The sequence below is a fragment of the Danio rerio genome, chromosome 23 (genome assembly GCF_052040795.2).
Source record: "Danio rerio strain M-AB ecotype USA chromosome 23, GRCz13ab, whole genome shotgun sequence".
Classification (NCBI taxonomy): Eukaryota; Metazoa; Chordata; class Actinopteri; order Cypriniformes; family Danionidae; genus Danio; species Danio rerio.
In genome coordinates, this window is record NC_141043.1 from 50,289,657 (window position 1) to 50,300,000 (window position 10,344).

A 10,344-nucleotide genomic window follows, 5' to 3' on the forward strand; every position below is an offset into this window, starting at 1 on the left:
GGCCTTAAAAGAAAGCTCCGTAAAAACCCAGAGTTCTACAAAGACTACAATGCTTTTATGACAGACATAATTAAAAAAGGCTATGCCGAAAAAGTGCCTCTAGAACAATTGGAATGCCCATCCAAAGTGTGGTATATCCCACATCATGGCATATATCACTCGAAAAAGAACAAACTAAGAGTTGTCTTTGACTGCACAGCAACTTACCAGAACTTCTCACTGAATAGTCAACTAATGCAGGGACCTGACCTGACCAACACCCTCATAGGTGTACTGAACCGCTTCAGACAGGAGCCAGTTGCTATCATGGCAGACATCGAATCAATGTTCTACCAAGTGAGAGTCCCTGAAGCTGATGCAGATCTTTTGAGATTTTTGTGGTGGCCAGAAGGAGATCTTAGTAAGCCCATGGCGGAATACAGAATGAAAGTTCACCTGTTTGGGGCAACTTCGTCTCCCAGTTGTGCATGTTTTGCATTACGAAAGACTGCAATGGATGAAAAAACAGAAGGAACAGCAGAAGCAATCAATACTATTCTGCAAAACTTTTACATGGATGATTGTTTAAAATCTGTGGCATCTGAGGATGCAGCAATCCAACTAGCACAAAGTCTCATGTCTGTGTGCTCTAAAGGTGGATTCCACTTGACAAAGTGGGTGAGTAATAGCAGGTCAGTTCTGTTATCAATGCCAGAAAAGGAACGATCCAAAGAAGTCAAGGACTTAGATTTCAACAAAAACAACCTGCCGGTTGAAAGGGCTTTGGGAATACGGTGGTGCACGGAAACAGATACATTCAGATTTGCCCTAAATGTACAAGAAAGACCTACTACCAGAAGAGGAATACTTTCTGTAGTGAGCTCCATATTTGATCCTCTTGGTCTTGTTGCACCCTGCATTCTCCCAGCGAAACTCATTCTGAGACAGCTGTGCAAAGACAAGTTGGGCTGGGACCAGGATATTCCAGAAAAACAAGCACAAAAATGGTTGCTATGGAAAAAAGAGATTGAAAATTTGTCAAGCTTCAGTGTGAGTCGATGCTTCAAGCCAACCGACTTTGGACCTACCATGTATGCTCAACTGCATCATTTCGCAGACGCAAGTGAGAATGGCTATGGTACAGCATCCTACCTGCTAATAGCAAATGAGCATGGAGAAAAGCACTGTTCATTTGTAATGGGTAAATCCAGAGTCGCGCCACTGAAACAGATAACAATCCCTAGAATGGAGTTGACTGCAGCCGTTGTTGCAGCAAAAATGGACAGAATGTTAAAGCAAGAGCTACAGCTGCAGCTTGAAGACTCTGTGTTTTGGACTGATAGCCTTACAGTACTGCAGTGCATTGAGAATGAAGCCTCACGCTTTAAAACATTCGTTGCCAACAGGGTTTCCTTCATCAGAGAAGCTTCTGAGCCCTCACAGTGGAAATATGTTGGTACATCATTAAATCCAGCAGATATGGCTTCCCGAGGCACCAAAGTGGAAAACTTCCTGAAAAAAGAAAGTTGGATTAAAGGTCCTGAATTCCTTTACAAACACAAGAGTGAATGGCCCGTGCGACCAGACCAGGCAGGTGAAGTGGAAGTTGAATTGAAAAAATCAGCTGTGGTAAATTGTGTCGCTGCTAGAGGAAAAGAAAAACCTTTGGATAAACTGATTGAGTATTACTCAGAATGGTACAGACTAAAGAGAGCAGTTGCTTGGATGTTGCGCCTGAAGGACATACTGCATCACCTATCAAGGAAGAGAAAAGAATTTCAAGCTGTCATAAGACAATCTGAAAAAGATCCAACCAAGCAACAAGCACAGTTGCAAACTCAAATGTTCAAATTGATACAGAAATTGCCAAAAAACCCTCTTTCAGTCAAAGACATTGAAAATGCTGAATTAAGTCTAATCCGCTACAGCCAGAGACAGACATTTCCTGACGAGTTCAAGTCACTACAAAAAAGTAACCACATCAACAGATGTAGTGTTCTGTATAAACTGGACCCAGTAGTCCAAGATGGTGTACTACGAGTAGGCGGTCGTTTAAATCGATCTGCAATGCCTGAGACTGCCAAACATCCAGCAATCCTTGATAAGAGGCATCACATGACTTGGTTAATTCTGAAGGATATACATCACAACACAGGCCATAGTGGCAGAAATCAGATTCTTTCAAACCTCAGAAGTAAATTCTGGGTTGTAGCTGCCAATACAGCCATAAGAAAGCTGATCTCCAAATGCACAGTATGTCGAAGGTTACATGCAAAAGTCAACGACCAGAAAATGGCAGATCTACCAAAAGATCGTGTTGTGCCAGATAATCCACCTTTTACACACACAGGTGTGGATTATTTTGGTCCATTCCTAATAAAACGAGGACGAAGCTTGGTGAAAAGGTATGGAGTGCTGTTTACATGTCTAACTGTGAGAGCAGTTCATATTGAAGTGGCCAACAGCCTTGATACTTCATCGTGCATAAATGCCATACGGCGCTTCATATGCAGAAGAGGGCAGGTATCTACGATTCGTTCGGACAATGGTACAAACTTCATTGGGGCTGAAAAGGAGCTTAAAGAAGCTATGCGAGACTTAGATCAGTCTAAAATAGCTGAGTCCCTTGTCCGAAAGGGAATTAAGTGGATTTTCAATACTCCAGCAGCATCCCATCAAGGTGGAGTATGGGAAAGACAAATACGCACAGTTCGAAAGGTTTTGAACTCAGTGTTAAACCAGCAGGTATTGGATGATGAAGGACTTTACACAGTTTTGTGTGAGGTTGAAGCGATTATTAATGACAGGCCACTAACTAATGCATCGGATGACCCAAACGACTTAGAGCCTTTGACTCCAAATCATCTCCTGATTATGAAAAGACAACCAGTCATGCCTCCAGGAGTGTTTGTAAAAGAGGACTGTTATTCACGCAGAAGATGGAGACAGGTTCAATATATGGCAGACCTCTTCTGGTCTAGATGGACTAAGGAATACCTGCCGTTACTGCAGGAACGACAAAAGTGGCAGGAACTGAAACGAAATTTGGTACCCGGAGACATTGTTCTCATTGTTGATCATTCTGCCCCCAGAAATTCTTGGATTATGGGTAGAATTCTGAAGACCACACCCGATGCTTCTGGTATTGTTCGACGTGCTTGTGTTCAGACAAAGACTTGTCAGTTGGATAGACCAGTAACGAAACTTTGCTTATTGCAAGAAGCAGAAAAGGATTAAGAATTTGCTTTAAGAAAGTAAATATAAACAGTGGACTTTTCAAAAAGACTGTTTAAGGAAGGAGAGCTATTTATGGCTCCATTTAAGAATTTGAAAAAGATAATTGTTATGCATCAGGCATAGACAATTAGGGGCCGGAATGTTAGAGCCATAAAGAGCACTAGAGATTTGTCTTTTTATTTTTGTAGTATTTTTCTATAATATTGTATTGTTTGTATAGGGATGCAAAGTTAGTGCCATTTGATGCAGTATTTAATATTATTATTTGTGATATTATGGTGTGTGCATGACGTTTTATGTGTTCAGTGGTGCTATACGTCATATGTATGCGTAAGCATCGGGAAAAAATTATCAGAAAGAAGGAAGGGGCTTGAGGATAGACAGTCTTTTGACCGTTTTAAAATCATATTTATTTCGAAACTTGATAAAGTGTACATAGTTCTTTTGTTTGTATTTTGATTATTGTTGTTCTCGACAAACAAAAAAGTAAACTGTTACATTGCAAGTTTTTGGTTTTGCGCGTCAAATCCTTTGTTTCGAGCCCCTATGGAAATGGTGAAGAACTTGAGGAATTAGATCGCCATTACAGTATGTGTCTGTAATTGTCCTGATCAGCAGCACGATGCTCAGCGGTGTTAAGTCTTCGGGTCAGTGAAGGGTTTCTCCGTCAGTGAACACGCAGCGCGCCTCTGTTCCTGCGCATGCGCACTGCTGACCCAAACATGGCGACAGAGAGCAGAGAAAAGTGCTGAATTTCTGTCTCCAATTCGACAAATCGCGAAGGTTGGTGGACATTACTGAACTCTGTTTATCTCCTGCGGGCTCGGTGTGTGTGATCGCGGTGTGTGTGAGCGGGATTAGCCGAATGTGTGATGATCTGAGCGGGTTTGTGAGGAGCTCCAGCACTTTCTGCGCTGCTGATCATCAGCCGTCATTTCTCCACTCATCAACAACTGAAGATGTGCTGCTGTGTCTGATCACAGCTATTGATCATCATCATGATGAGTGTGTGTGTCTGTGTGTGTGTGTGTGTGTGTGTGTGTGTCGTCATCGCTGATGACGCTGCGTGTGTGTGTTTCAGCTGTCAATCAGGCGAATGTAAACAAATATTCTGTCATGCAGTCTCAGATCGGCGCATTTGTGTGTGTGTGTGTGTGTGTGTGTGTGTGGTTAACAGTAAGGTGTATATCTGTGTGTAATATAGTTGAGATCATCAGCGCTGGTGTGGATTTTGTGATGATGATGTGTGAGGGAGCAGAGCTGTTTCAGTCTGTTCTGAGTGTTTCATGTTCAGTCTCTTATATAACATTGCTCATTTGACATCGATCACACGCTATTTTAATACGTGATTATTAATTTTGATACGTTTATACGAAGTATTTTATGATGAATGTATGTTACTGATTATTAGATAAAAAAATAGATTATAGTCAAGTCATTAGAGTGAATCAGATTATATGTAAATGATAGAACCCATAAACATTATTAGTAAAGCACTTTCCCAAATCTCTTCTATAAATATATATAATATACAAGTGTGTCTACACATACTGTAGTAAATGATGTATTAGTAGTGTGTATATATACATATTGTTTATAAAAATTATTAGACAGGAGCCTGTTACTGAGAGCCTGTTTACTTTCCAGAAAGATCATGAGTAATGTCGGATGGTCTGCTGGGTGGGTTATGTTCAAAATGAAGCATGAGTATGAGCATGAGTATTGCTGAGTATGAGTGTGTGTTTGTGTGTGTGTGTGTGTGTGTGTGCGTGTGTGTGCGTGTGTCTGTGTATGAATGTGTGAGTGTGTGTGTGTGTGTGTGTGTCTGTGTATGAATGTGTGTGTGTGTGTGCGTGTGTCTGTGTATGAATGTGTGAGTGTGTGTGTGTGTGTGTGTGTGTGTGTCTGTGTATGAATGTGTGTGTGTGTGTCTGTGTATGAATGTGTGTGTGTGTGTGTGTGTGTGTGTGAGTGTGTGTGTGTGTTAGAGCTGCACAATTAATTGAAAAAACATCATGATCTCTATTCGACCCCCCACATGATCTTAATCCAGCATTTCTACGATTCGCCAATTATATTTTCGAGGTCAGCAGAGAAGCGTACAGGCGCTCGCACAAGTCTTCACGTTGTTTTATAGACATTACCATGATAGCAGCACGAACACCTCCAAATGGCGTTAAAAAGTCACGTACTGTATTTATGAGGTATAATTCACCCCAAAATGTCATTTGTCTTAATGTAATGATGTAATCACAGCCGCGAAATCACACGTAAGCTGACGCACTGTGTTTACAGAGACGATGATGTCGACTTTAGTGAACAGATCCTGCATAGGCTGCAAATAACTAAAAACACAAATAACGTTCCCAGAGTGACGGCAGCATGATGTGAGTGCACTCAGCAGTGTGACTGAAAGTGAGCACTTCATTTAAACGATCACATCACATTTTAGAGTTCTGATTAGCACAAGCGTCTGATATGTTTCTCTTTCATAGTGAACACAGAGCGTTGTGCACAAGATTACACGTTTACCATGTCAGTATAACTGCTGTAGCCTGTATAATGATGAACATAGAGCAGGAGGAAATCTGATCATGACTAATGTCTGAATTTACCAGTCAATAATATGCTCTGATAATGTTAGTTAATGACGGGCAGATGTCTCAAACACAATAATTCTAATCATGAATAATTATATTCTGATGTCGTCACTTTACTGAGAATGAACAAGCAGGATGTGTTTAAAGTCATTCCAAGTCTATAATAAATGTATAATGTAAGCCATGAGTAGAGCTGCACACAGGCCTGATGCTATTACTGATGTCCACATGATGCTTGAGAATAACAATAACAATAGCAGACTCATATTCTTTAACAAACACACTCTTTAACCCATCAGAGTGAACACCGCCCACCACACATCAGACACTAAACACCGCCCACCACACATCAGACACTAAACACCGCCCACCACACCGCCCACCACACATCAGACACTAAACACCGCCCACCACACATCAGACACTGAACACCGCCCACCACACATCAGACACTGAACACCGCCCACCACACATCAGACACTGAACACCGCCCACTACACATCAGACACTAAACACCGCCCACCACACACCAGACACTGAACACCGCCCACCACACATCAGACACTAAACACCGCCCACCACACCGCCCACCACACATCAGACACTAAACACCGCCCACCACACATCAGATACTAAACACCGCCCACCACACATCAGACACTGAACACCGCCCACCACACATCAGAGAGTGAACACCGCCCACCACACATCAGACACTAAACACCGCCCACTACACATCAGACACTAAACACCGCCCACCACACATCAGACACTAAACACCGCCCACTACACATCAGACACTAAACACCGCCCACCACACATCAGACACTAAACACCGCCCACCACACATCAGACACTAAACACCGTCCACCACACATCAGACACTAAACACCGCCCACCACACATCAGACACTAAACACCGCCCACCACACATCAGACACTAAACACCGTCCACCACACATCAGACACTGAACACCACCCACCCCACATCAGACACTGAACACCACCCACCACACATCAGACACTAAACACCGCCCACCACACATCAGACACTGAACACCACCCACCACACATCAGACACTAAACACCACCCACCCCACATCAGACACTGAACACCACCCACCACACATCAGACACTAAACACCGCCCTCCACACATCAGACACTAAACACCGCCCACCACACATCAGACACTGAACACCGCCCACCACACATCAGAGAGTGAACACCGCCCACCACACATCAGACACTAAACACCGCCCTCCACACATCAGACACTGAACACCGCCCACCACACATCAGACACTGAACACCACCCACCACACATCAGACACTAAACACCGCCCTCCACACATCAGACACTAAACACCGCCCACCACACATCAGACACTGAACACCGCCCACCACACATCAGAGAGTGAACACCGCCCACCACACATCAGACACTAAACACCGCCCTCCACACATCAGACACTGAACACCGCCCACCACACATCAGACACTGAACACCGCCCACCACACATCAGACACTGAACACCGCCCACCACACATCAGACACTGAACACCGCCCACCACACATCAGACACTAAACACCGCCCACCACACATCAGACACTGAACACCGCCCACCACACATCAGACACTGAACACCGCCCACCACACATCAGACACTAAACACCGCCCTCCACACATCAGACACTGAACACCGCCCACCACACATCAGACACTGAACACCGCCCACCACACATCAGACACTGAACACCGCCCACCACACATCAGACACTGAACACCGCCCACCACACATCAGACACTAAACACCGCCCACCACACATCAGACACTGAACACCGCCCACCACACATCAGACACTGAACACCGCCCACCACACATCAGACACTAAACACCGCCCACTACACATCAGACACTGAACACCGCCCTCCACACATCAGACACTGAACACCGCCCACCACACATCAGACACTGAACACCGCCCACCACACATCAGACACTGAACACCGCCCACCACACATCAGACACTGAACACCGCCCACCACACATCAGACACTGAACACCGCCCACCCCACATCAGACACTAAACACCGCCCACCACACATCAGACACTGAACACCGCCCACCACACATCAGACACTGAACACCGCCCACCACACATCAGACACTGAACACCGCCCACCACACATCAGACACTGAACACCGCCCTCCACACATCAGACACTGAACACCGCCCACCACACATCAGACACTGAACACCGCCCACCACACATCAGACACTGAACACCGCCCACCACACATCAGACACTGAACACCGCCCACCACACATCAGACACTAAACACCGCCCACCACACATCAGACACTGAACACCGCCCACCACACATCAGACACTGAACACCGCCCACCACACATCAGACACTGAACACCGCCCACCACACATCAGACACTGAACACCGCCCACTACACATCAGACACTGAACACCGCCCTCCACACATCAGACACTGAACACCGCCCTCCACACATCAGACACTGAACACCGCCCACCACACATCAGACACTGAACACCGCCCACCACACATCAGACACTGTACACCGCCCACCACACATCAGACACTGAACACCGCCCACCACACATCAGACACTGAACACCGCCCACTACACATCAGACACTAAACACCGCCCACCACACACCAGACACTGAACACCGCCCACCACACATCAGACACTAAACACCGCCCACCACACCGCCCACCACACATCAGACACTAAACACCGCCCACCACACATCAGATACTAAACACCGCCCACCACACATCAGACACTGAACACCGCCCACCACACATCAGAGAGTGAACACCGCCCACCACACATCAGACACTAAACACCGCCCACTACACATCAGACACTAAACACCGCCCACCACACATCAGACACTAAACACCGCCCACTACACATCAGACACTAAACACCGCCCACCACACATCAGACACTAAACACCGCCCACCACACATCAGACACTAAACACCGTCCACCAAACATCAGACACTAAACACCGCCCACCACACATCAGACACTAAACACCGCCCACCACACATCAGACACTAAACACCGTCCACCACACATCAGACACTGAACACCACCCACCCCACATCAGACACTGAACACCACCCACCACACATCAGACACTAAACACCGCCCACCACACATCAGACACTGAACACCACCCACCACACATCAGACACTAAACACCACCCACCCCACATCAGACACTGAACACCACCCACCACACATCAGACACTAAACACCGCCCTCCACACATCAGACACTAAACACCGCCCACCACACATCAGACACTGAACACCGCCCACCACACATCAGAGAGTGAACACCGCCCACCACACATCAGACACTAAACACCGCCCTCCACACATCAGACACTGAACACCGCCCACCACACATCAGACACTGAACACCACCCACCACACATCAGACACTAAACACCGCCCTCCACACATCAGACACTAAACACCGCCCACCACACATCAGACACTGAACACCGCCCACCACACATCAGAGAGTGAACACCGCCCACCACACATCAGACACTAAACACCGCCCTCCACACATCAGACACTGAACACCGCCCACCACACATCAGACACTGAACACCGCCCACCACACATCAGACACTGAACACCGCCCACCACACATCAGACACTGAACACCGCCCACCACACATCAGACACTAAACACCGCCCACCACACATCAGACACTGAACACCGCCCACCACACATCAGACACTGAACACCGCCCACCACACATCAGACACTGAACACCGCCCTCCACACATCAGACACTGAACACCGCCCACCACACATCAGACACTGAACACCGCCCACCACACATCAGACACTGAACACCGCCCACCACACATCAGACACTGAACACCGCCCACCACACATCAGACACTAAACACCGCCCACCACACATCAGACACTGAACACCGCCCACCACACATCAGACACTGAACACCGCCCACCACACATCAGACACTAAACACCGCCCACTACACATCAGACACTGAACACCGCCCTCCACACATCAGACACTGAACACCGCCCACCACACATCAGACACTGAACACCGCCCACCACACATCAGACACTGAACACCGCCCACCACACATCAGACACTGAACACCGCCCACCCCACATCAGACACTAAACACCGCCCACCACACATCAGACACTGAACACCGCCCACCACACATCAGACACTAAACACCGCCCACTACACATCAGACACTGAACACCGCCCACCACACATCAGACACTGAACACCGCCCACCACACATCAGACACTAAACACCGCCCTCCACACATCAGACACTGAACACCGCCCACCACACATCAGACACTGAACACCGCCCACCACACATCAGACACTGAACACCGCCCACCACACATCAGACACTGAACACCGCCCACCACACATCAGACACTAAACACCGCCCACCACAC

At 46.9% G+C, this 10,344-nt stretch overlaps 1 protein-coding gene across 4 annotated transcripts in view; it reads left to right on the forward strand.

Moving 5' to 3' along the window:
* Positions 1 to 3,915: 3,915 nt before the first annotated feature.
* Positions 3,916 to 10,344, forward strand: part of wu:fj80f12 — a 17,493-nt gene continuing 11,064 nt past the window's right edge. For all 4 annotated transcript variants that reach the window (XM_087307948.1, XM_087307949.1, XM_087307946.1 and 1 more), the window contains exon 1: positions 3,916 to 3,999. The gene's annotated coding sequence lies outside the window, so the exon portion shown is untranslated. The remainder of the gene's footprint in view (positions 4,000 to 10,344) is intronic.